The sequence below is a fragment of the Schistocerca cancellata genome, chromosome 6, assembly GCF_023864275.1.
Source record: "Schistocerca cancellata isolate TAMUIC-IGC-003103 chromosome 6, iqSchCanc2.1, whole genome shotgun sequence".
NCBI classification, from domain to species: domain Eukaryota; kingdom Metazoa; phylum Arthropoda; class Insecta; order Orthoptera; family Acrididae; genus Schistocerca; species Schistocerca cancellata.
In genome coordinates this window covers 664,040,743-664,067,722 of record NC_064631.1, presented here as the reverse complement: position 1 = coordinate 664,067,722, position 26,980 = coordinate 664,040,743, and positions in this window count along the sequence as shown.

Below are 26,980 nucleotides of genomic sequence, written 5' to 3'. Positions count from 1 at the left end.
AAATTATTCCAGAAATGCCTCTTGACTTTAAAAAAACGTACATTGCAATAGTATGTAATGTCTCCATGGTCTTCGTTGAATTCCCTCTAAAACTGTTGCAAATGAAAGTGGAATAATGCATGCACTTCAGAAATTTTACTATTGAAACCATCATTTCTTCGCGTGTTCTATGCCTTAAAATCAGCAGGTAGTACTTCTTGACTTACAGAACAATGAATCCCATCTGCCGATCGCTGTAATTTTTCGCTCTTTTATTGTCAACTAAATGTTTTAATTCTTTCTGCATGGTACTGTAATGCCGTTTCGTAGCAAATTTGCAGTACCTGTCGATTATGCGACGCCATGATTCTGCCGAACTGAAGAGAGTTGTGGCGACCATTAAAACCCCATACCGTAATACCTAACGAATTGTCGTACCTGTTTCCGGTACTTCCGAGAAGGGCCAAGCGAAGCCGAGACAGGCCGCGACCTGGCCAGCATGTGCCCCGCACGAATCCCTCGCACTCGGTTCACATGTATGCGGGTTATTGTGAAAGTAGGTTCCGATCGGTCGCGAAATGGAAACCACTGTGAAAATGAAAAATGCTTCATTTGCAACAGTTAGCTACAACTTACAGACACTTCTCTGTGCAGTCAGCGCTCCGACTTAGATATTTGTAGTAGCGTTGTACCAACCTTCCAATACCCTCATAAGAGAAGGCAACCGCCTGTGCTTTACGCCACTTCCCTGAGCTGATTTACAGCTCCTTGTCTGTGCCGAAATGTCTTCATAGCCAACGGTTCATGTCAGCTGAGATGAAACTCAGCGGGAGCGGATTTAGGAGGTGTATTGTGCTTGATCGAACACTTCCCATCGAAAACGCTGCCATCATCATTTCCCACGCAGAGTGCGACCGAGAATTGTCAAAAAGAAGGTACTGTATGGCAGTTATGTTATGAGGGCTGCATGACATCAGGTGAAATCTCTCACTTGGCCCTCATACTTCGCGAGAGGCACTGTTTCCTGGGCATCTTTACCTGCTCACCGAGCGCTTAGAACTGAAACGAGCGAAACGACGCGGTCGACGGGCATACTAGAGGCACTGCTCAACACATTTCTGCACAGCTTCATCGGATTTTCACAGAAGCTTCCAGTTCATGATCGATAAGAGCATACTTTCCGAAAATCCCGTCACTGATCTGTAGCATGATAAGATCCACTTTCGGTTTTATAATCTACTATTCGTGCGCCAAGGAAAGGCAACGAAATGTGAAATTTGGAGCAGCGCTTATAGAAAATATCTGCGACTGTGGAGTGTGGACAAGATCTGGCAACAAAACTTTAAATTGGTTTAATGTAGTTTGTAAAGAATAGTAAAATATTTTATATACCTTTTTTGTCTGATCTGTCTCCAAGACTCGCAAAATATCGTTTGAGCATGTTGACAACTAAATTTCTGGTAATTTCTAAATTAATAAGTTTTCTAACTTTAGTTTTGCATTTCGGTACAATGTGGACAATAGGCAATTTGTTTACACTTCTGTCTAATGGCGAAATCACTCTCCATGGAAGGAAAAGCATAAGAAGGTTGGAAGTTGTAACCTCCCCCTCACTTATCGACCTTAATGACAGTGAAAAATTAAACCGCGTGTACCTAATGAAAATTTGGGAAAAGCAATCGTCACCGAAGTTAATTTGTCGGTAAAGAGGTAGGAAAGGGTTACATCTAAATGAAAGGAAAATTGCAAATGAAACTGGTGGAAATTAATTTTGAAACGGGGTAAAGTTAATAAAGAAAGTAAATGTGCAGCCGTTACGTTAACAATTAACTAGCGGTGATTAGATATTTGATATTTGGGGGAAATTACGGTCGCCAGTCCTAAGGACAATTACTATAGTAACTGAAAAAGAAAGTTTATTACACATATAATTAGCACTAGAAGCGTGGCAACTGAAGGTTGACACGTGTAGTGTGAAAACTGAAAGTTTGTCAGAAGTAATAAATTTCGCTACACTCTGACTTAATTTAGCAAAAGAATTAATAAAACCGGAAAATCGAAAGTTAATTTAGTGACTGAAGTTAATAGTGGGATTTTTTTCTGAAGCAAATCGACATTCAGTAAAATACGGTTAGTCCTGGACTACCTCAACAATCATTTCAAAAGCTACTTGAATCTACGCAATTTAGAAACAAGAGATTTAACTTTGAACTTGAATTAAATGATTCTGAACAATTAACAAAAGTAAAATTTAGTACGTACCAAGCTGAGCTGCAGTCACAAGTAAGCTAAAATACGGTAACAAAACTCTCACTCTTAATTTGTGCTTCTGTAATCTATATATTGTAGCCAGCTATGAATACCTTAACTGAACTTTGAAATTAAAGCAGTGGAATCGAATGATGCTGGCGTTTGAATTTCAACGACACTCGGGTTCATTCTGGAAAAGGAAGGGACCCTACTTGGTAATGCAATTGGGACAATGACCAACAAACGCTCATGCTAAGTTGCTGTAATTTTGTGATGCAACAATTTTAAAAGTTTGAAAAGCTGAGGTCTGCCATACAGTTCTAAAACTTTACGTGCTTCCAGTCTTCCTTGTTGGTTGATTGAAGGTTTGAAGCCATCGATCGAGAAGGTGGCGACAGTCACTCATTGTCGGCCGACGCTGTTGCAGAAGCTGGATGTTGGCGCGCCTTCTTCTCGACACAGTCACCAGACGAAACGGGCTCTTGATGTGCGCTAGTTAATGTTTCCCGTCCGCGACACCATGTCAGAAACTATCATCGCAAGTCGATCGCAATTACATGCTGCCAAACCCCGAAAGCGCGGCAACTCGCCGGAGCTTCACACAACACACCTGCTCCACTGCACCACCCCAGCCAGACTCCCTCTGCTCTGCCCGCACTCCACGAGGCAGAGTTAACACTACCAAAGATCCTACACACTTTGATTCTTCACACGACCTATCGATGTAATCGTTCGATAGCAGTTTTCCCTAGGCAAGATCCAGCGTGAAAATACAAATAATATTTACGAAACAAACCAATTATACATCGACATAAATGCATATATATATATATATATATATATATATATATATATATATATATATATATATATATATATATAGTAAAACAATTCCAATATGTAAAGACACAGAAATGACATATATTCAGGTAACAAAAATAAGGAAAACAAATTTATAGTACAATAGATGGAAATAGGAGGATATGCATTTCCGGCGTTACAAAGAGATGCAGATTTGATCCTTATCTGTGACTTAAGGTTATCTTACACCAAGGTTATTCATTGAATTATTACTTTAATATTTTAATAAAATTTCACAACGTACGTTCCCTAATCAAACATGTTGGGGTACCTATAGCACTCCGTCTGCAGGTCACAAGTGGCCCATCGGGACCATCCGACCGCCGTGTCATCCTCGGTTGGGAATGCGGATGGGAGGGGCGTGTGGTCAGCACACCGCTCTCCCGGTCGTTATGATGGTATTCTATGACCGGAGCCGCTACTATTTGGTCGAGTTGCTCCTCAATCGCCATCAAGAGGCTGAGTGCACCCCGAAAAATGGCAACAGCGCATGGCGGCTGAATGGTCACCCACAGAAGTGCCGGCCACGCCCGACAGCGCTTAACTTCGGTGATCCCACAAGAACCGGTGTACCCACTGCAGCAAGGCCGTTTCCCGGAATACCTATGGGTGGACAATAATATGCATTGTGCCCGCCCTTCGCCCCTGTGGTGACTTTATCTCGGCTGAGGACACTTTCCTTGAGGTGTCTGTGGATGAGTGTCAGTCCATTTCTCCTCAGTAGCCGAAACCAGAGGAGGTAGTGAAGTCGAGGTTTTAACTCATTCCAAAAATGTTCCATTCTTTTGTGGTCGGAAATTTTGGGCAAATCATTCCATTCCAGGTACGTTATTGTTCAAAGACCGTTAACTTAAGATAACGGTTTATGAGAAAGTGCACTAACATGCTAATACAGTCATCTTCTCTGAACTGTTCCTATTATGTATTCAGAACACAATGCAGTAAAATGTGTTCCTATCCTTTCGCATTTAGAGTTTTCATAAGGGCAACAGAGCAATCACGCCGTTATCGTGAAAAACAACAGGACGCTATAACATCACTTCCTCCCTTCTTCACTCTGGGTTTTGCACTTTAAGGCAGGTACGGTTTTCCAGGAATTAGCCCAACCCAAAGACTTGCATCGGATTTCCATATGTTATAGTATCATGCATCACTCTGAATCACTCTTTTTAAGTCATTCACTGTCCAATATTCTCTCTGTTTACACCGCCTAAAAAGTATCTCAGTGATGACTACCGAAATGTGTAGGACATGAGGAGGTGCCCCGCCCTTGTAACCCATTCTTTTTAACTCGTTTCGCACAACCATTGTGCTAGTGGGACTGCTGTTAGCAGTTTGGACCCCAGGAATGATTGTTCCCGCTGAGTTCAGACGATTATTTACAACCACCCTCTGCAACGACCGACAGCCCCTTTTCCGTCAGCACATGAGGTATCCGTGGTCTTCGTTCAGCTGTGATTATTCCTTCGCGTTTCTACTTCACCATCACATCACTAGCAGCCGACTTTGGCTGCTTTTGAAGGGTTAAGATGTCCGTGACGGATTTGTTACTCAGATGAAATCTAATGATTAGTCAACGTTCGGAGTCAATGAGCTCTCTTAACCGACCAGTTCTGCATCTCTACTGGCACCACAATTTTCTCCACCTTCTTTTATACTGGCCGGTTGGCATTACATGTGGAAGCGTCGATACTTTTGATTTCTGCCCTCGCTAGAAGAAGCAAAGCATACGAGATCTTACGCTACCTACTTACTATCCCTCTTAGCAATATTGTTACAATTTTAGTTCAATTATCTTTCGTACACAGACACTATTATTTATGTTGACTAGGAAAACGTTGTATTACTTGCACTATTTTACCGACGCTCCACATCGACATAGCGACGTAGTGTGCTGTCGTTTTCAGCTTTCTTTTAATATCTTCAGAAACGTTTTATGTTGTACACTTGAGATATACATATAACTTCACTTACACCAGTATTACTTGCCAAGTTATTAGATTCGATACGTGGCACTACGTACATCACTACTAGTACAATTACAACTAAAGCTTTAGAAATTTTGACGTGATTATGAATTACTTCATGACATTTGTAAAAAGGTTTTCCATACCACTGCTTATGTGTGGCAACGTTCCGTAAATATCAGTATGATAAGCTATACCGTTTTCCACGTAACTGTTAGGTTACAATATAAGATGTACTTTGAAATTGCATGTCCGCAGCTCGTGGTCGTGCGGTAGCGTTCTCGCTTCCCGCGCCCGGGTTCCCGGGTTCGATTCCCGGCGGGGTCAGGGATTTTCTCTGCCTCGTGATGACTGGGTGTTGTGTGATGTCCTTAGGTTACTTAGGTTTCAGTAGTTCTATGTTATAGGGGACTGATGACCATAGCTGTTAAGTCCCATAGTGCTCAGAGCCATTTGAACCATTTGAAATTGCATATCAACAATCTTTTGACTTTACACTCATTGACTGACAGTTAAAACTTTCCCGCACCCACCTACAGACATGAGGTGGTACTGTGAACAGTTGTGTGTAGGTTTCCTTTCTGCCTAACCTTTGAGAGGTTGGTCTTCCCTTAGTGTTGTAACGGTGAAAATGCTTGGTGGCCCGCGACGTTACAATCGTATTCGAAGATGCTTCAGACAGAACGGTGTCGCCACCTGCGAGGAAAGGTCCCAACTCAGAAGTTCGAGTTACGTATGCTGTGGGCTAATGATGCCACGCTGCCACCAGATCTCGCCACACTTCTGTCCAACGCCGCCGTGGACGCGTCACACGAAGGGAAGGTCGTCACAGCACATCTTATCTTACATCTACATCTACATCTACATCTACATTTATACTCCGCAAGCCACCCAACGGTGTGTGGCGGAGGGCACTTTACGTGCCACTGTCATTACCTCCCTTTCCTGTTCCAGTCGCGTATGGTTCGCGGGTTAAACGACTGTCTGAAAGCCTCCGTGCGCGCTCTAATCTCTCTAATTTTACATTCGTGATCTCCTCGGGAGGTATAAGTAGGGGGAAGCAATATATTGGATACCTCATCCAGAAACGCACCCTCTCGAAACCCGGCAAGCAAGCTACACCGCGATGCAGAGCGCCTCTCTTGCAGAGTCTGCCACTTGAGTTTGTTAAACATCTCCGTAACGCTATCACGGTTGCCAAATAACCCTGTGACGAAACGCGCCGCTCTTCTTTGTATCTTCTCTATCTCCTCCGTCAACCCGATCTGGTACGGATCCCACACTGATGAGCAATACTCAAGTATAGGTCGAACGAGTGTTTTGTAAGCCACCTCCTTTCTTGATGGATTACATTTTCTAAGGACTCTCCCAATGAATCTCAACCTGGTACCCGTCTTACCAACAATTAATTTTATATGATCATTCCACTTCAAATCGTTCCGCACTCATACTCCCAGATATTTTACAGATGTAACTGCTACCAGTGTTTGTTCCGCTATCATATAATCATACAATAAAGGATCCTTCTTTCCATGTATTCGCAATACATTACATTTGTCTATGTTAAGGGTCAGTTGCCACTCCCTGCACCAAGTGCCTATCCGCTGCCGATCTTCCTGCATTTCGCTACAATTTTCTAATGCTGCAACTTCTCTGTATATTACAGCATCATCCGCGAAAGGCCGCATGGAACTTCCGACACTATCTACTAGGTCATTTATATATATTGTGAAAAGCAATGGTCCCATAACACTCCCCTGTGGCACTCCAGAGGTTACATTAACGTCTGTAGACGTCTCTCCATTGATAACAACATGCTGTGTTCTGTTTGCTAAAAACTCTTCAATCCAGCCACACAGCTGGTCTGATATTCTATAGGCTCTTACTTTGTTTATCAGGCGACAGTGCGGAACTGTATCGAACGCCTTCCGGAAGTCAAGAAAAATAGCATCTACCTGGGAGCCTGTATCTAATATTTTCTAGGTCTCATGAACAAATAAAGCGAGTTGGGTCTCACATGATCGCTGTTTCCGGAATCCATGTTGATCCCTACATAGTAGATTCTGGGTTTCCAAAAGCGACATGATACTCGAGCAAAAAACATGTTCTAAAATTCTACAACAGATCGACGTCAGAGATATAGGTCTATAGTTTTGCGCATCTGCTCGACGACCCTTCTTGAAGACTGGGACTACCTGTGCTCTTTTCCAATCATTTGGAACCTTCCGTTCCTCTAGAGACTTGCGGTACACAGCTGTTAGAAGGGGGACAAGTTCGTTCGCGTACTCTGTGTAGAATCGAATTGGTATCCCGTCAGGTCCATTGGACTTTCCTCTGTTGAGTGATTCCAGTTGCTTTTCTATTCCTTGGACACATATTTCGATACATACGTTTCGCCCTTTCCTTTAACGCTTATGCGATGGAGGTCACAACCGTGAAGCCCAACGTTGATATCACGCAGTTTTCTTATGAGTGACGCCGAAATCATTGCAAGTACAGCACTGCTCAGAATCGGCACGAAAATGACTCAAGGGGTGGCACAAAGGGCGCCCGTGAAGCCACTCGTTTCCCTGTGGCATTGATTACCACACATTTCACAATCGAAAACGACAGTTCGCAGCGCGATGAGCAACAATAACACGTTCTGGCCAACATTTGACGGGGCTGATACCCTCTGAAGTTCCCTCCTTGTCTAAGGGCATTGTGAGGCTGCATCCCAATTAAAAGTGATCGCACCCCTTTGTAGGGCAGTGCCAACGCAAGTTTTGCTCCTGTGTACAGGTAAAACCATTAGGGACTGTTCAAAACCATTCGAGGAAATTTGAACGTGGCCCGATGCTACAAAAGACGCTTATCCTTATTCAGTCCTCATATTGTGCGTCCTCCTGTGGCGTGATAGGGAGGGGGGAGGAAGGGGGGAGGAAGGGGAGAAATAAGGTATGCGATATTGGCTCAGATGTGAATAAAATGGCAAAGCATCCCTCTAAGCAACCCCAGTTCGACAAAACTCTGAGTTTCACCAGCCCACTTTTATTGGGACTTTTTAAAATGAACGTGTACTGAGGCAACATGAAAAGCCACCCGATGTGCCTACAAGGAGGCAACCCCTTGATACAACTATAATTCCAGTTGCCTGCCTGCAGGCGCCTCGGACTACTTTTCAGGTTGCCTCTGTAGACATTCATTTTAAAAATTCTCAATTAAGGTGGGCTGGTGAAACCGAGAATTTCCGAAACTGCGTTTCTTTAGAGGGACCCTTTGCCGTTTTATTCATACATGCATCAATGTCGTACTCCTCTGTAATCAGACCGCAGAAGGATCGAAAACAGGTCCTGAAAGTTATAAGCACACTTTGCGGCTTTGGATGACGTTCGTCGAATAGTTTTCACGGGACCCTAGTAGTTCCAACCCGTACACGAGAGCAAAACGTGCGGTGGTGCTACGGTCCAAAGGGGTGCGATCGCGATCAACGGGGTTGCAGCCTCACAACGTCCTTATGGAAGGACTGAAACGTCCCAAGGTCTCAGCAATCTCGAATGTCGACAAAAGCGAACTGTCGCTTTCGACCGCGAAATGTATGCGAATCAACGCCCCAGGGATAGGCGTGGTTTCATTGACGCCCTTTGTGCCATTCACTGAGGCCTTTTCACGCCGATTCTGAGAGGCGCTGTGCCTGAAACGTCTTCCTTATAGGAAAATAGTGTGATATCAAACCCTGGGTGTCGCGGTTCTGACCTCTATCGCAGAAGCGTCAAAAGACGGAACAAAATGTATGTAAGATAAGATCTGCTGTGACGACCTTCCCTGGGTGTGACACCTCCACGGCGGCGATGGGCATAATTGTGGTGATATTTGGTGTCAGTGTAACATCATTGATACACTTTGCACGTCACATGAACTTCTCATCTGTGGCCATCTTTCGTTGTTTCAAGTGTTGTCGAGCCCGATGATGACATGATAGTGTGCCACTATTTTTCACGATTGCAGAGGAAGGTTAAAGGCAGCACCTCTGAGCCCAATTTCAAACTTACATGTCGCAATCGAAGGAAATTACGGGGTTTAGAAAAAGTCATCTTTCAGTACTGTTGTGCAGTGAGAAACAGAATGTGAAAATTTATGGTAGTGTTTTATAGCTTTGGTCTTTAACTTACATATCTATCAGGAAATATCTCCATGGAGGCCAGAGAGAAGGAATAGTTTTCCTTTCCCGTGGAGATGAGGGGACATTTAGGAGTAGGGGATGCGAGCAGGAGATGAGCCGGTCGGTAGATAAAGTACGAGGTGCATTCAAGTTCTAAGGCCTCCAATTTTTTTTCACCAGACTGGAAAGAGATAGAAACATGCGCATTGTTTTAGAATGAGGCCGCGTTCATTGTCAATACGTCCCAGAGATGGCAGCACCGTATGGCAGATGGAATTTTACCACCAGCGGCGAGAATGAGAACTGTTTTAAATACTTAAAATGGCGACGTTTTCCTTACTTGAACAGCGTGCAATCATTCGTTTTCTGAATTTGCGTGGTGTGAAACCGATTGAAATTCATCGACAGTTGAAGGAGACATGTGGTGATGGAGTTATGGATGTGTCTAAAGTGCGTTCGTGGGTGCGACAGTTTAATGAAGGCAGAACATCGTGTGACAACAAACCGAAACAACCTAGGGCTCGCACAAGCCGGTCTGACGACATGATCGAGAAAGTGGAGAGAATTGTTTTGGGGGATCGCCGAATGACTGTTGAACAGATCGCCTCCAGAGTTGGCATTTCTGTGGGTCCTGTGCACACAATCCTGCATGACGACCTGAAAATGCGAAAAGTGTCATCCACGTGGATGCCACGAATGCTGACGGACGATCACATGGCTGACCGTGTGGCGTGTTGCCAAGCAATGTTGATGCGCAATGACAGCATGAATGGGACTTTCTTTCCGTCGGTTGTGACAATGGATGAGACGTGGATGCCATTTTTCAATCCAGAAACAAAGCGCCAGTCAGCTCAATGGAAGCACACAGATTCACCGCCACCAAAAAAATTTCGGGTAGCCGCCAGTGCTGAAAAAATGATGGTGTCCATGTTCTGGGACAGCGAGGGCGTAATCCTTACCCATTGCGTTCCAAAGGGCACTACGGTAACAGGTGCATCCTACGAAAATGTTTTGAAGAACAAATTCCTTCCTGCACTGCAACAAAAACGTCCGGGAAGGGCTGCGCGTGTGCTGTTTCACGAAGACAACGCACCCGCAAATCGAGCTAACGTTACGCAACAGTTTCTTCATGATAACAACTTTGAAGTGATTCCTCATGCTCCCCACTCACCTGACCTGGCTCCTAGTGACTTCCGGCTTTTTCCAACAATGAAAGACACTCTCCGTGGCCGCACATTGACCAGCCGTGCTGCTATTGCCTCAGCGATTTTCCAGTGGTCAAAACAGACTCCTAAAGACGCCTTCGTCGCTGCCATGGAATCATGGCGTTAGCGTTGTGAAAAATGTGTACGTCTGCAGGGCGATTACGTCGAGAAGTAAGGCCAGTTTCATCGATTTCGGGTGAGTAGTTAATTAGAAAAAAAATCGGAGGCCTTAGAACTTGAATGCACCTCGTACAACACTGACAGAGAGGTGCACAATTAAAGCCAGTGAGGTATATATGGTAAATTATGAAAGATTTTGACGAAGCATCGAGCTTTATTCTTTCTGCAGAAGCAAAATTTTGTTGTTGTTAGGATGGGCTATAACTGCAGACTTTCATTTTCGTTTGTAAGGGCCGAGAAGTAGATATGATTTCAATTAGTGACTTGATTACCGTTACGCTTACTTTGTTCATCACTATAATATTTTGTTAAGGAAATACGTTCGACAGTCATAGTAATACTTTTGGTAGAGAATCACGTTAGAAAAGCGGACTGACTCAAAAACTGTATCAAAAAATGCCTCTGAGCACTATGGGACTTAACTTCTGAGGTCATCAGTCCCCTAGAACAGAAACTGTGTGAAACTGTTGAAATGCTTGCTAGTTTCCACCCAAGTGGAACAATTCAAGTTACGACTTCAATGCGCTGTAACAAACTCTATATAATGTCTGTGACCTGTATTTAATAAACTATCTTAATATGCAGTTCACCCTCCCAGTGATTCTGATGTGAAGACGCAAACTGTGTGCAACGGATAAAATTTAGCCATTACCGGGCCATACACATGAGTCGAAGGTGTAGCCGTTGCCAAAATCAACAGCAATTAATAGTGATGCTGGGTTTCATCTAAATTCTGGAATAAAAAATGGGTCTACTTACACCAGACTTTATTGTTGAAAATGCGACAGAAAAAGCACTAACATGGTTAAGAAAAGACACAGTAAATTCTCCAAAACAGTGGACACAAACTTAAATACAATTACTGAACGGTAAAGCCCAGGGGAAGGGATAGTGAAAAGAATCTGGTACTTAATCCATGTTCCACCAACGTAAATCAAACACGTGGGTCCGTGTAGGACGTGATATCGATCTACTGTGGGGTAAAGTCTACCACACGCAGGAAACCAAAGAGCCTTAATTATGATTGAACCATCGATCACCAAGCTTAATTCGCAGCAACGTCCCATCAACTTCAGAACGAAAGGGCCTAACACTCACTTTCGCCTTGGCCTCGTCAACTAGCCGAAATCTTAATTCTTCTTCGCGAGAAAGTAGGCTGCATCCACTGGACGGAGAATTGAGTACCAAGACCAAAATCTTCGGAGCCAAGGTGACTCCCACGTTTCCATGTCTCTTGGTCACCTGTCCGTAAGCGAGTCTCAGTAAAAATGTCTCCGAAAACCACGCACCTCCAAGCTATCTGAGGAATAACCCCCAAGTCCGTATTTGCAGTTGGATGCTAAGTAGCACACCTTGCCTTCTTTACTCCGCAAAGCTTCCACATGCACTACCCAATCACTATCATTTTCAAATTAAACAAATCCTCACAATTTGATAACAAACTTCCACTCTTGAGAAAAACTGCGCCTCACACCAATGTCAGCAAGCCCATAGTTCCTTTTCTTAGAGAGCAGCGCCCGATCTCCCACTCTGTCTGCTGTTTCTGGCACCGTTCAGTCACCGTGTGTCCCGCTCTATTTCTCAGATACAGCCTTGGTGCCCTAGAGACCAGGCCCGTCGCTTGGACATGCGAGGCCCGTAATGAAGCCAAGCACGAGGCCGCGGTGAACGGAGGGAGAGAGACGGGAAAGGAAAAACAAAAACCGAAAAACTTGTTTTAAAACATTTAGTTTTCTTTATGTGCAAAATTAAACACAACTTTAAACAGAATCAACGACTTCCACATTTTAAACACATATAATAATGAAACATATCAACAAATACGTATGTAAAGTGTTTAGCTAACACCAAGTCAAACAAAGCAGACGGAGACTGTGCTATTACTTTGGGCTCCCTTAACACCGTAAAACACTTTACTCGCACGCGTTTAGAACTCTTATCAGTATCAATAACGGCGTCTTCAATCGCACTAAGATCGCGGCGAACGCAAGAACCGGTGTTGTTGTTTTGTTGTAGCCTGGTTACAACCTACATCTGTCTGAATCGTACTGTTTTCATCTCTTGGTCTCTCTCTAAGACGTTTTACCCCCCCCCCCCATGCTCCTCTCCAATACTAAACTGGATACCTTGATGTCTCAGAATGTGTCCAACTAACCGATCGCTTCTTCTACTCGGGTTGTACCACAAATTTCTCTTCTCCTCAATTCTATTCAGTTCCCCCCCCCACCCAATTACTTACGTTATCTGCCCATCTAGTCTTCAGCATTCTTTTGTTGCAACACATTTCCAAAGGTTGTATTCTCTTCTTTTCTATACTGTTTATTCCCCACATTTCACTTACATACATGGCTACACTCTATACAAACACTTTCATAAAAGCTTCCTGATACTTAAGTCTACATTCGTTGTTAACAAATTTCTTTGCTTCAGAAACGCTTTTCTTTTGCCATTGCCATTCTACATTTTATATTCTCTCTACTTCGACCGTTATCTTGCTGCCGAAATAGCAAAACTCATCTACTACTTCAAATGCCTCACTTTCTAATCTAATTTCTCCAGTATCAACTGATTTATTTCGACTAAAGTCCATTATCCTCATTTTGATTTTGGTTGATGTTCATCTTATATCCTTGTTTCAGGCCAATGTCCATTCCGTTCAACTGCTCTCCTACGTCCTTTGCTGTCTCTGACAGGATTTCAGTGTCATCGGCAAACCTAAAATTTTTATTTTTTCTTCCTGGACTCCAATTAGTAATCCCAATTTCTGCTTGTTTTGCTTCATTGCTTGCTCTATATACATACTGAATAACATCAAAGATAGGCTACAACCCTGCCTCACTCCTTTATCAACTATTGTTTCCCTTTCGTGCCCCTCGACTCTTATAGCTGCAGTCTCGTTTCTGTACAAATTGTAAATAGCCTTTCGCTCCCTGTATTTTACCCCTGCTGCCTTTTGGATTTTGAGAGTATTCCAATAAACATTGTCAAAAACTTTCTCTAAGACTTCAAATGCTATAAACGTAGGCTAGCCTTTCCTTAAAATAGCTTTTGTGAGTAATACCTCACGTGTTCCTACATTTCTTCTTAATCCGAACTAATCTTCTTCGAGGTCGGCTTCTACCAGGTTTTTCCAGTTTCTGTAAGGAATTCGTATTCCTTGCAACAGTGACTTATCAAACTGATAAATTAGTCATTTTCATAACTGTCAGTCCCTGCTTTCTTTGGTATTGGAATTAATATACTGTTCTTGAAATCTGAGAGTACTTCGCCTGTCTCATACCTCTTCCTCACCAGATGAAAGAGTTTTGTCATAGTTGGCTCCCCCAAGGCTGTCAGCAGTTCTAACGGTACGTTGTCTAATCCCGGGACCTTGTTTCGACTTAGGTTTTTCAGTGCTCTGGCAAATTCCTCACGCAGTATCATATCTCCCATCTAAACTTCATCTACGTCTTCTTGCATTTCCACAATATTGCCCTCATGTACATCTCCCTTGTAAAGAACCTCTATATACTCTTTCCACCTTTCTGCTTCCTCTTCTATGGTAAGGACTGGTTTCCCATCTCAGCTCTTGATATTCGTACAGGCGGTTCTATTTTCTCCAAAGGTCTCTTTAATTTTCCTGCATCTGTCTTTCCCTTACTGGTATATGATTCTACATCTTTACAGGTACAATTTGTAAAATATTTGGCACTCATCAAATTAAACATTAACAGCAGGGAACTATGCAGTAGCATTTGTCTGTGCTTGCAAATACGGATCTTTGCGTGCCTTAAATAAAGAAAATTCTTTAATCATGTCTTCTTTCTTCAGCTGAAGCCCCTCGTCGCTTTCGATTGAAAGAATAACGAGCCCTTTACGGCGGTCCTGCGTCGTGATGGATCTTACATAGTTTTTACTAAGTTTCAGTTTTGAAAAAAAAAAAAACTCCAGACGCCAAGGTGACAGTTATCGTCAGTAAAATCCTTTAGACGGTGGTGATATTGGCAAACGATTCTCTGTGTGGGCCTAAGTATTTGAGTGTCTTCAACACTGTCTTCACTGTAGGAGGAATCGTAAACCGCATCAGTTTTAATTCTGAGACGAGGACGGATGCGTCTACATCAGCTAGTTCCCCGCCTTGCTGATAATTCCTTCTGACAACTCATTTCAGCTTCCTCATTGTACATGTCTCGAAACTTGGACGGGTGAAAGAGGAAATCGAGAATATTCGGAACAATTAGTCGGCTCTTTGAACTTTAATCTCATGCTGCTCAAAGCTTCATCGACGACCGCCAAGAAGTGTCTGAATCTAAATCTTTCCTCGGCTTGTGCCGCTTTTGGGCGTCTCGGCCGGCAATGTCTCAATCGTCTTCAATCTCGTCGAAAAATCATTTGCGCTTCTGTCGGCGAAGAGTTGAAAACTTTTCGTCCCATCCTAAATCTGGATCAGTTCTTTTGCAGTTGACATTACGGAGGAGATTGGTGTTTGGCGTCCCGTCGACAACGAGATCATTAGAGACGGAGCACAAGTTCGGTTTGGGGAGGGATGGAGAAGGAAAGCGGCCGTGCCTTTTCGGAGGAACCATCCCGGCATTCGCCTTAAGCAATTTAGGGAAACAACGGAAAACCTAAATCAGGATGGCCGCACGAAGCTTTGAACGTCATCCACCAGAATGTGAGTCCAGTGTGCTAACCACAGCGCTACCCCGATAGGTTTGGTACTGCGGCCTGGTACAGAGGATGTGAACTGCCTCCCTGTGGTTTTTGAGGAAGTCGTTCAATCCACTTATTTCTTGTACGGTGACCTCTAACTGCCTGTCATCAGCTTGAAGAACTTTACTGACCTCACCGATGGCGTGTAAGAGGTCGTGCCATATGCTAGGAGCCAAAACGAATTCTAAGACGCTAAGGAAATGGTTTATGAGACATTGCTTCAGACTAGACAGACGAATCCTTTGTTGAATCGGGAACTTTTTCGAGCATTTCACAAAATTGCCCCGCTGGTATCTGACAGATCTGACGCTCTCAGTACGAGACTCCCGTCCAACATCTGTACGTGTCTTTAACACTGGTTCAGAACAGATCTCAGTGAGTATATTTCACCTCTCTATACATGCCGAAAAGAGAGTGTACAAACGCTGTTTTGTGCTGAAAATGTCATTCCCTCCGTACTGCATCTGGCCATGACTCCAACAACCGAGTTCAGGCTGTGAGTAACACAACGCGAGAACATCGTCCACTTGTTGCCGTGCCAAATTCGAGCCCGTATCCTGTTGATTTTCCTTTCCTACTGGCTCTATTATCATATCTTTAGCCTCGACTATCCATGAAGTTTAAAATGTTTCCTTCCAGCACTTCTGTTAAAATCTACAGCTGTCTGTCTCCAGTCGTATCTCTCACTACTAAAAAGTAAATGAATTTTTCGACTTTGGTTTTAACTGGAACACCCGACATCCTGACATAACGGATAACAAAACTCTGTTCCTGATGACTAATGTGTGGGTTGCAGTCGAGGATAAGGACGTAAAATTTTGCGGCACGAATATAATCTAGAATCCTTCCATTCATTTCCTTATCTTAAAAAAAAAGAAAAAAAAACGAATGATTTTTTAAGAATGTTAAGGGTTTTAAGCTAGTTCTAAAGAACGTTGCTGGATGTAATATCCAGGGAAAATAATGCGATCGTTTGAACTATACAGGGCTTCCGATCCAAGACCTTGGATGGCTTGACTGATACAAGTGCATCAGTTCGTGAATATGGTGCATGGTTTGAATGAGCCGATGTTAGCTGAGCAGCTGACAACGGATCGTTACGGATGCGCTTGAATGACGGGCGATATGTGCCAGAGTCCTATCTGTAATACGAGGTTTTACCTTTATTTTAGAACTAGTTCTGAGTGATTATTTTACTCCATTTGTACTACGTCACATCTTTACGTCACCAGTATAAGAAAGACTTTAGATTTACTTTAAATCGATACGAAAAATTGGATGGGGGCATTGCCTCAAAAGGCACGTGGAAACCAACATGGCGTTAAAGAAGGAAACTGTGAGTGCAGCCAGCAGTTACGCGTGCCAATGCCGAATATCAGTCATCTACAACGCGACACTTCGCTCACAGTAAATATCAGTGCGGTGAATCAATCACGAAAAAAGTCTTGCAAAACAAATACCTCAGAGTGAGGCTGTATACCCGTACTAACCACCCGTCGAGTGGCATGCGCCAGACGGAGTGGCAGTGCGGTTCTGGGCGCTGCATTCTGGAGCCGAGCGACCGCTACGGTCGCAGGTTCGAATCCTGCCTCGGGCATGGATGTGTCTGATGTCCTTAGGTTAGTTAGGTTTAATTAGTTCTAAGTTGTAGGCGACTGATGACCTCAGAAGTTAAGTCGCATACTGCTCAGAGCCATTTGAACCATTTGAGTGGCATGCATTCATATGGCCGACTTGAACGCTAGGGAACTCGAGGACTGTCGCGCCCATGTACCTTAAATGACACTTTAAGGGTGAACAGACACATCCAAAATTTAATAAAATTACATAAAAACTACTGGATGTATAACGGGTGACGCCTAAATTTAGTTATTCTGTTACGTAATGTTTTACACCAGTCTTCGTGGCAGCACTTCACATGGGTTCTTTCGTTGTTGAACCCATGAACACAAACATAGTTACGACTTATCTAACACTTTTGTCACTTAATTTTGAGTTTACTTTCCAAGGCAGAGATAACGAGCCTCCTTGTCACGACTGTGACGTATGTGTTCCTTCATCGGTGCAGTAAGATGGGATCATTTCTGTCAGCTTCAGGAAATTTACATTCTAACGTTGGGAAATTGTCGACGAAGAACCTCGAAACGCTGAATTCATTTCTGCTAAAAATTAAACTCCTAAAATTATTCGTGTTAACATATCACACCAATGTTTCGTTTGCTGACTTATTCGTGCTTCGTTCATGTCGCCATTTTTGCAGTGTTCCTTTCGATTCCGCCAATTTTGCATTGGGAGAAATGTGATCGACCGAGCATTCACGTTTTCGAAGGGCGTTACTTCAACGACTCCATGAGTTAAATCCTTCAGGTCTGCAGAATGTACGTGTCACGTGTGCTGTGGATTTAGCCCTGAAGATCCGGCAGCAGTAGCAGTAAGCAACATATTTAAATGAGCGAAGTTCTTGAATTATTTTCACCTTTTGATAATTTATACTAGAAGCGCCGATTACCTTTTCTTGGGATCGGGAGTGATGAAGGAATTTCCGCAGAACTCTTTTGTACCATAACTTCTATCATTTGAAGCAATCATAATGTAGGACCATTTTCACAGATGATTCAGATCAACGGCTAGTCCGAAGGTTCGTCTAGATTTGACTCTGAGGGAGCTAGCGAATCTGTTTTCGAATCTAACCTTGCAGTTTAAGATGATGCAAACACTACCACTGATTGACTCTGCCTTCGATACGTATGTTTTTGGATAGGGTCTGCCTTTAGCAAAACACAATTCTGTTTTTGAACCCAAACATGTTTCACTGCGGTTGCAGCATCTTCAGTGGACTTTTATTTTCTATCTGTTAAACATAAAGAGTGTGCTTTGCTGTTTATATACATGTAGCTATTAGTTTTTAAATCGTAATTACAGATATTTAAAAAAAACACATAAATTACGGATTCATACATTTTTACCACATGGTGTGGTTCTTCTGATGTGTTGTGTTTCTACAGTGACCGTTTTGTTACAGTTTGTCATCTGCAACCACTTATACCTTAAAGTAGACAAATTGTTTAAGCCAAAATTACGATTTGAAAACTTGTTATTTCTATGCCTGAAATTATTTAATTCTCCGTGTGTGTCTATTTACATAATGTTTCATTTACATTTTCCTTTTGATCATCTTCGTCACTGCCTAACACTATATATTGAGTTGCCACTGTCACTGTCACTGTAGCTGTTTCACTGCTTTACCAGCTGTAAAAACAAACATGGCGGTCAGTTGAACAATTGAAGGTGTAAAAACAAGATGGCTGACAGTGGAACAGTTGAAGGTGTTCCTGGCGGCTGTTCTGAATCTTTCAGAGGTGTCTGTGATTTTTTTTCTTTTTTTCTTCTTTTGCTGTGTGTGTGTGTGTGTGTGTGTGTGTGTGTGTGTGAAAAGGGAGAGAGAGATTTGGTCAAACGACTGTGATGAATGTGTGCACAAAAATTATTATAGAGTACCTTTTTGTGATTGTTGAAATTCCTCCCCAGGATTCTCTTTTACGGTTTTTTCTTCTCCTCCACCTTCGAATTTTCGACCTCTGTTTCCATCACAGCTTGCCATGACGCTTAATCGAACCTTAATCGAAAACAGATGGAAATGACATTAAAACTTCTAGAATGACTCTCTGGACGTTTTAACGTTATCGGTTCACATATCAGCAAACAATGATCGAAGAAAAAAATCACCTCTTTGATGTTGATGTCCACAAAACCGAAAACTCTGCGCATCCTCAACCTACACACAATGCGACTGGCGTCCCTTCGCCTACGGCAGCAATCGGTTCAGGGTAGACAAGGTACAGAGAGCCGAAGAGAGCAGCGGTCTTACTGAAACACCCGAAGCGACGGATTGTGCTTGTCACTGTTAACTCACTATGACACAGCGCTTTACTGGTTTCAGCCTTGCCATGAGGCTGCGGTGCTACGTTTGCGCTTGTCCCTCCGTCCGCCCATGGATGTAGCACTACATCCATGGTTAGACCAGAGACAAACTTTCTTGGCACCACAGAGCAAGTAAAAATTCCTTTGCTCAGTTTCTTTGCTTTCATGAAATTTTACTTGCACTGTATAGTATCGCTCTTCGCAAGTTCGGCGCGAGACCGCTGCAAGCGCGAGGTCTTCAGCGACCGTTACAGCCCATACCTGCTCGCGACGGCCCTGCTGGCGACAGAAAGTCGCACTGGTTTCTTTCAAAGTGGATCCAGCATTCCCCAAGTCTTGCACTACCACTGATTGGCAGCATGTTATCTGCGGTTCCGACCACACGCACTCTGCTCCTTTATGACCAGCAGTCGGAACGCATGCAGCAAGCACCGCAGGGACAATTTGGTTGAATAAAACGCTGTCTAAGGAAATACACAGAGCTATCCCCGTTCGAGCTACTTCTTTGTTCCTCTCTGGTGCTGGCTATTTCGCGCGGCCTGTCTGACACATATCTGTCCAATTTCTATGGAAAGGTCACCCTGCTCCTCCAACGCCGTGACTTTGGTACGATGGTCAGCCGAGTGCCGACCGACCGCTGGTACAGCACCGTCCACGAGCAGTGGAGCTGCCTTGTAGCCCAACACGGCTCTTAGAAGTCGAGTTAGGCAGCCCCCAGGACGCCTCCAACCTTTCGCTAACAGGACACTCCCTGACCCGTTGCTGGAACGGCTCACCAAGACTCAGCTGATCTGCCAGCCTAGTGCAATGTGCAATCTGAATGCTCAGTTTAAAATGTAAAATTAGAAACACCTTCAGCCGTCTGTATCTTGTGTGTAATTTATTTGTGTAACCTGTTGCGGCGTTTCACTACATCGCCTTCAGGCCTCCTGAAACCAGACGTGTACGGACACTGGCTACTTAATGTTGGTTCGTCTTATGTCTCTGCTTGATGAGAATAACTCGCAAGCTGCAAGAATATAACGAGAAAATTTCCAACTAGCAATAGGACTGACATTCATAAAAGAAAAATATGTTTACTTTCATATACATAGTCATTACTATTATTATTATTATTATTATTATTATTATTATTCTTGATTGTTATAATTATTTTTTGATTGTTATAATTATCATTGTACTACTTTTATCATCTCTATATTCAATATTTCGACTGTACATGATTTTGGATTCCTCGTACATGTTGCTCTGTGGGCCTGAATATGGTGTAATTAAAGGCGGAAACTGGCTGCATGAATAAACAGCATTTAAAATATAGACAGCTCAAGCTCTTCTTAATTTTACATTTTACATTGAACAGAGGAAGTCCCTCAACCATGCTGCATATACATGGCATTACAGAAAGAAATCAATGGGACGAAAATTTTAAAGCTAAATTTTGACCTCTGTACGTACCGCTATCCCATTTTAACATAAAATTTTGCGTTAGTTGAGTAAGAGAAAGCAAAAGAAAGAAATCCGACTGTGACATGATCAAATAGTATATAATAGTAATAAAAGGAATGAAGGAAGAGGCTGACTTCACCCGGACACGTTTCACTCTGTTGAGATACAGCAGGTGTTCGTTAGGAAACAACTCGCTCTAACAGAAGCTATAGAGTCCAGAATACGATCTTCACCCCATTTGCTAACAACATCATAAAATTGTATCGCTTGTGAGGTAAGGCTTACAGTAGTAAGTCAGCTTTGAGAGAGAAGCAATACAAGCCAGCACAGGGGGTAAGATGCACTCTACAACTTTCTATTCATCGCAGAAGAGCGGAAGCAGCTATAAACTCTCTTGATTCAGTAGCAAATATTGCGAAAGGGGCTGCTTTTATGAGACAAACGCAGAAAGAGGGAAAAGAGTGCCCGAGACAGCCTCTTGCAAGCGTACATAAAGAAAAAAATGATGCGCTCTTTCTGCTAATAAAACCCGATGCAAAGCGTCTTTTAAGAGGGCAGAGCCAAAAGTTTTGTCAATATTCCTGCGTTCCAGCAAAGCTGAATGTAGAATTTAATACGTAGTTGTCGCTATGAAAATACGCTTTACTATAAAATGAATGTAGACTTGATCTGAAGCTGATTAACTTCACAGTGACTTAGTCGCTTTATTTCACTGTAAAAAATTAAGAACGAAATTGTTTGTATCAATTCAGTGTATTTAAAAACCTGCATAAATGCAATATGAAGAGACAGCAGCAAATACATCAGTGTTTTGGACGCTTCTCTATACTTAATATTATGCAAGGACGTTTAATATACGTATCTTTCTCTAAAAGAATTTCTCTTCATTTTATTTTATTGTGCTTCTAGTGAACTTAATGGATTACTCACGGTGTTAGAAAATTTTAATTTATATAAATTATTTAGACTATGTTTACTTCCATGCAGTTATGTGTCAGCAATCATTTTTTATTGCGGAATAGCGTAGTTGTAGTACTTAGGGGCACTGGAAACACTTTGAGTTCAATGATGACAGGCAACAAATGAAAACAAGCAAGCTTTGGATAATCCACTGCCCTTAAGAGTCTTGCTATTAAACCAAGTTGTCTTAAACTAGAAACAGCAATAATATTTTTCATATCAGACTCAAAATTAGCCCCCATTTTCTCCATATGTCAGTTTCATCACTAGTTCATCAAACCGAAAAAGTTATTTGTGCAGGCAGTGCGATATTTCTATTTATATACAGTCTTTCCCGTATTGTAACGCACCTTCCTAAAAACTATTTTTTGTGAGTAAAATTCTGTATAACGAATCCAAACCAAGGAGTTCATACGTTAACCATACGTTAACAATTGCATTATCTGTATAAATAAACGAGGTCGTGACCTACAGTTCTTTTTATGGCAGCTAAGAAATATGCCTGGCTGTTCGCTTTTGTCTTTTAGCATACTGATCTCGTCATGTAAGCATCGTTCTCTGTAGATTTGAACAACATTCTATACATTAAGCTAATTCTCAATCGATTTACGTTGTATATTCGAGCATTGAAAATTCTCGTTACGCCTCTGTATATGAGGATTTGAAACTGCGTCAGGCCTGTATCTTTTAGCCGTTCTCCTTGTTCGCTGTCCGTCTTCATCCCTTCACCGCATGTGTTCCTGTTTCTATGCGTTTGGACGCTGATGCCCACGCTGTTTAGCGCCCGAAAACCTGAAACCACACACACACACACACACACACACACACACACACGCTTGCCACATCAAATTCAGATAAAATTCGAAGCTTTCGATGACATCCTCCATCATCTTCGTCAGAGACTTAAACTGACTGTCGTGGACTTCACTTTGCTTTGATGGACGAACAGACTGAGTGCTATTCCTGCATGGCCGGTCAATGTTAAGTGTTGGGGCCTGTAGTGGGGGATCGGTCTGTGTGTGTGTGTGTGTGTGTGTGTGTGTGTGTGTGTGTGTGTGGGTGGGTGGGTGGTTGCGGGAGGGTGGGTGGGTAGGTGAGGGGGGAACGGTTCTCAAGGTCTTTTGGAGTGAATCAGCTGCGCAAAACATGTGGCCACTGTGTAGTTGGTCGGTGGTGGGGTAGTGTTGGCCCAAACTACTGACGACCCAGCTGTGGGAGAGACCCGTCTTCCCGTAAAAAGCACGTGCGGTCGAGATGAACTTGTCCTGGAGCTGCGGCAGGCCTCCATCCTCGTGGATCTGATGTGTCGAGTGGAGCCTGGTAAGGGGCAGCGCTAGTTTCAGCGCCTGATTCTGCACCTGTTGAAAGGTGGCGATATGGGAATAAGCAGCATACCTCCATACCACAGCTGGGTACTCCAACACTGGACGAATCAGTGTTAGGTACAGTACGATGTCATGGCTGAGAGGACAACTCGACTCGGGATTACTATAGTGAACTGTGTTTTTCTTTTTTTCTTTTATGTCATCTCAGTTCCCCACAAAGGGGGTGAGCAGGCAGAGTGTGAAAACCGCTCTTCAGCAGAAGGTCACATAAGCTATTGAAGAGTGTTGAAACGTATAAAATGTGACAATAACAGATGTTTTTACAAAAAGTACATAAGTGGACGATACGGACGATTTTTACATAAAAACGAGTGAAAAAAACGTGGATTTTGTAAAATACACCTAGACGGAAAAAACTGATTGCTTTTAAAACACGCTTGACACATTCATATTACTATTAAAACATAGCACTAATGATAGTTAATGACGCCACAGCGTAGTGGAGATGGTTGGTGGCATATGAGAAAATGGTCATGATGAAGGTGTGATGATGAGCATGACTATGGGACTCTCTAGAACCACAGGTTGGTACTAGAAGCCAACAAGGTGGATGAAGGGAAAACAGAAAATGGGAGGATGGTGTGAGGAAAAGGTTTGTGATTAGGACTGGATAGAGAAATATATCTCTGGACAGATTTCCTCGTTGGGAAGTGAGAGTTGGTGATAATTCCTGCAGGAGAGGACAGGTAACGCTTGGATGTGCACAGAAGGTGGAATATGTAGGTAGTGGTGCAGCAAGGTACCTAGATTGTTTATTGGTGGGTGGAAAACAGAGTACTGGGACCGGGTTTTGCGATTAATGTATCAGATCCAAAGGTGCTATAGGCAGAAAGGAAAGTGTGGGAACTGGGTGATTTGGTACAGTATGTGAGTTGGAGAAGATAGGCGGTTGTGGAATGTGAGGCAGAGAGCCTGTCTTTCCAGGATTTCAAGGGACATAGAATTCAGGCGAGGCAGAGAGCCAAGCAGCATTGGCGTAAGTTAGGATGGGGCTGATGACGGGTTTGTAGGTGAAGATAATCATAGAAGAGTATAGACCACCGGTGCAGCTGTTAGTAGCTTTAGCAGTTTAAGCCAGTTTCGGGATTTATGTTGGATGGTAAGGAGATGTGCATTCCACGTTAGTTTTGCTGTCGACAGTTAGTCCTAAACACTTTACTGTGTTAGTCAGAGAGATGGACTGGCTGTTAGTGGAGAGACTGTAATCACGACGGTAATTCCAAGTGGTCCGACCCAGGATGGTGGCTTCGCTTTTCTGTGGATTTTCTTGAAGTACCCACTTATTACACCACTCGACTAGGAGAATCAGATGGCACTAGAGAAAGATGTGGGAGAGTTGCCTATGTAGGCGGTGTCATCAGAATATTTCAGGAGCTACGTCGGAGGTGGCAGTCTGGGAATGTCTACAGTGTATAGGATATATAGGAGGTATGAAAGCACAGAGCCTTGAGGCAAACTTACAGCGACGTGAAAGACACAAGAGGAGGCATGGTTGATTGTGACATTTCTAAGGCAGTGTTGAAGGAAGAATGCTATAAGGGGAATAAAGTTAACTGGGACTGCATGGGTTTGTAGCTTGAAGAGCAGTCCAGAATGCTGTGACCAGGTTGGAGGATTCTTGGATATCAAGGGAGACGACTATAGCGGACTTACGTTTATTCAGTTGACATGAGATTAGGTGGGTAAGGTAAAAAAGTTATTCACTGATGGAATAGTTGGCCAGCTAGGGTGGCCGAACAGTTCTAGGAGCTACAGTCTGTGTGGTGTCACCGCCAGACACCACACTTGCTAGGTGGTAGCCTTTAAACCGGCCGCGGTCCGCTAGTATACGTCGGACCCGCGTGTCGCCACTGTCAGTGATTGCAGACCGAGCGCCGCCACATGGCAGGTCTAGAGAGACTTCCTAGCACTCGCCCCAGTTTTACAGCCGACTTTGCTAGAGATGGAACTGACAAATTACGCTCTCATTTGCCGAGACGATAGTTAGCATAGCCTTCAGCTACGTCATTTGCTACGACCTAGCAAGGCGCCATTACCAGTTTATATTGAGATTATAATTAATGTATCAACAAGAGCGATGTTCTCCAATTATGGATTAAAGTTAAGTATTGCATCAACTACGTACTTTATTTATTAGACTCAACTCCTTTAATTGTTCCAGACCTCACGCCAGTCTGCGTAAGCTTAAAAGCGTGCCTTTTGGCTTCCTCCAAACTCCGTGAATTGGTTCCTGCCAATTCACAACAGTCTGGAACTGCGCGACCGCTACAGTCGCAGGTTCGAATCCTGCCTCGGGCATGGATGTGTGTGATGTCCTTAGTTTAGTTAGGTTTAAGTAGTTGTAAGCTCCAGGGGACTGATGACCTCATAAGTTAAGTCCCATAGTGCTCAGAGCCATTTGAACCATTTGATTTGATGGAATAGTTAAGACACAAGCCACAATGGGTATCAGCAGTGGGTAGGCGGGTTTCAAGATGCTGGTAGATTCATTGGGTAAAAATGATTTTAAAGATTTCGATTAAAACTAACGAGAGGCTGACTGGTCGACAGGATGAGGTCTGCCAGGTCGGAGCATCAGGTTTCAGGATGAGCAGAACATTGGACGTCTTCCACTGCTATGGTTAACAACCTGCATACAGGATGGTATTGTAAGTGGTGGCAAGGGTTTATGATACGTCCTGGAATATTCCTTGAGGTGGCGATAGGAAATTGTATAGTGACCAGGCGCAGTGTTTGTTTAATGTCACCAGCCGTTATTTGCGTGTTTAGTCCTGTTCGTGGAGCGCTGTGTAAGAAGGGGAGTTTGTATGAGGAATGGGATATTTGTGTTAGTAATTTCAAAAAAATAAGGGTGCATCATGTTGTAGAAGTTGGGCTGATGTATGGTCAACGTGTCTTCCGGGTAGGATGCAAAGTGGTTGGCTTTGGTAAGGTTGTCTGGAAATGGTCTATTGCTATGTAGGGATGCGATAGCTGGAAGTGAGGCTGTTTCCAGAGAGTCTGCAGAATGCTTTCCAATACTCTGAAGAGTTACAGGCGTTTCGTTTAGTTTAGTGTATGTCATGTGTGTGTCACAATGTTGTTTGGCTTATATGTAACTGCAGACATGGCGCTGGAGATGACGATGCCCCAGTCACGAGTATGAAGGAATTCTCTGTATGCAGGATGGGATGTATGCATGATGGGACGCTTGGAGCAGGACATGAGCATGAGGAGGAGGAGTAGGACGGTCATAGTAGAGAATTCAGAGTGGAATTCGGTGGGAAATCGTATCTGAGGCGGTATGTTCGTGGGAGGTAAGCCTCATTCTGGAGGTAGTAATGATTTTGAAGGTTAGAATCGTGGCTATATTTTGTGATATAAATTTTGGCATGGTATGTATTCCAGTCCCCAAGGGAATAATCCAAGATATGGTGGGGTGGATGATTAGAAATGGTGTGCATGGGGTTTGGTGTGTTGTATGAAATCAGAAAGCCAGATAGTTGATCACTCCCAGTTGGATCTCGGACTTCTGTTATGGGGCACTTCAAGAGATGGGGGGAAACAATAACCACAACAGGGGTGGTATCTCTATCAGAATGGGTGTGGACAGAGATACAGATATCGTGGTCATTGAGGATACTGATAAACTGGCGCCACCACCGTTTTTTGGCGGGTGTGCAAAAATGTAGATTAAGGTCAGCTGTGATGAACCATAAGGTTCAATGTACATGGGTCGGGAAATCGTATGAATTGGGATAGTTAGGGAGAATGTAGACAGTGGCAAGGGTTAATGTGAGTTCTGTGAGGAAGATGGGGAGGATGAAGTGATCAGTTGTATCATTTAGTAGCAATTGGGGAGTAGAGGGGCTATTTCAGAGATGGTCGATGGTCACTCTGCTACAGGCAGCTGGATGGGGATTATCAATGTGATGTAGGATGTAAAGAGATATGTGGATGGAATGGTGGGATAGGAGAAAGGTTTCATTAAAGACGATGGTGTGGATTAGATGT